Here is a 1510-nt window from a genome sequence, read left to right as displayed (position 1 = left end):
ACGCTCGGCACCGGGCGCTGCCATGCTTTATCTGTCTTCTTTGTGTTGGAGAGTGTCCTGTGGAGCTGGTTGATTTTTCAGCTCGTCTGTGCCTGTCTGGCCCTCAGTCTGGGTGGCCAGTGCCCATGCCACACTGCTGGCTGATTTCGAAGATCCGGTTTCTGGTGTCCTGCCCTTCTCAGTGGAACGGGGGGTAAAAGAACCAGCCGGTGCCTGTGCTTGAGCAGAGCCGGACACACGTCAAGCACACGGTGGCAGCAGTTGTCACCGTTAGTTGTGCCGAGTCCTCTGGTGCGGGGCTGGCAGCGTCGAAGGCGGTATTTGAAGGGCTTTTGGGTCCCGGATGGGAGTGTGGTGGAGGCGCTGTGCTCACCTCCTAATGAGGCTCTTGGGTGCCAGGAGAGGACTCGGGAGGGGACCGGAGTGGGTGTACGGGTCTGCGGGTGGGCAAAGGAGCGGGGAAAGCAGCGGTCGGGGCCCGGAGGGGCCCCAGAGGGGAAGAGGCAGTGAGGGTCAGCGAGTTTGCCTGGGCCCCACCCCAGGCCGGCAGGACATGCCGACTTCCCTTCCGGTCAGCGAGAAATGGGCCCCGGCTGTTTCTGGGCCACGCATGAGTCACTCGGCCTGAGAGGAGGTCATAATTGCTCGGTAAACACACATTACTGCATGTGCCCCCACGAGGGCTGATAAGAGGTGACAAACATGGAATCAGGCTGGGCCGGAGGAGCCTGCGGGATTTCGCCATCGAGCCGTGTGTGGCGCCTCTGGATGGCTCCCCCGCCCGCCTGCCACTCTGCCGGCCCCTCCCACCTGCCACCTACCTGGTCCCCTCCAGTCCAGACTTCTCACCAGGTCCCCGTGCCGCGGGCACTGACTCTTCCTCACCTGAGACAGGCTCCCCCCATCCTCCCCGAACACCCTGGACACCCCGGCCATTTGCATTCCTCCAAGGCCCGGTCGGTTGGGGACACTGACCCCAAAGGTCTCTCTGACCGGCCCCTCCCGCGAGGGAGGCCTGGCGACCCACTACCACGTGGATCGCATGCAACCTCGAGCTCCCCCACCTACTGCTGGCCTCGTCTGGGGACCGGGGGTGCCGCCAGGGAGCACAGCTACCTTCCGTCCTCCCTCTCTTCCTTGAGGGGAGAGTCACATAACGTGCAAGTTACCACTTTAGAGCGTACAGGTCCGGGCATTCAGCACGGTCAGTGTCGTGCGACCACAGTCTCTTTCTAGTTTCAAGACTCCGCCACCCCACAAGAGCACCCCACGCCCCGTAGTAACCACGCCCTGTTCCCCTCCACCCGCCTTGGCAACCGCTGACCCGCTCCCTCGTCCGCGGATGGGTCCGTTCTGGACATTTTGTTTGAGAGGATCCCATCCTATGTGACCGTCTGTGACCGGCTTCTGTCGCTTGGCATAACGTGTTCAAGGTTCATCCAAATCACAGCGCGCATCAGCATTTTTCTTCCTCCTTCAGGCTGGATGACATTTCGTCGCGCACGCACAC

The sequence above is a fragment of the Pteropus alecto genome, unplaced genomic scaffold (genome assembly GCF_000325575.1).
Source record: "Pteropus alecto unplaced genomic scaffold, ASM32557v1 scaffold60, whole genome shotgun sequence".
Lineage (NCBI taxonomy): Eukaryota > Metazoa > Chordata > Mammalia > Chiroptera > Pteropodidae > Pteropus > Pteropus alecto.
Note: the sequence above shows the minus strand (reverse complement) of the source record.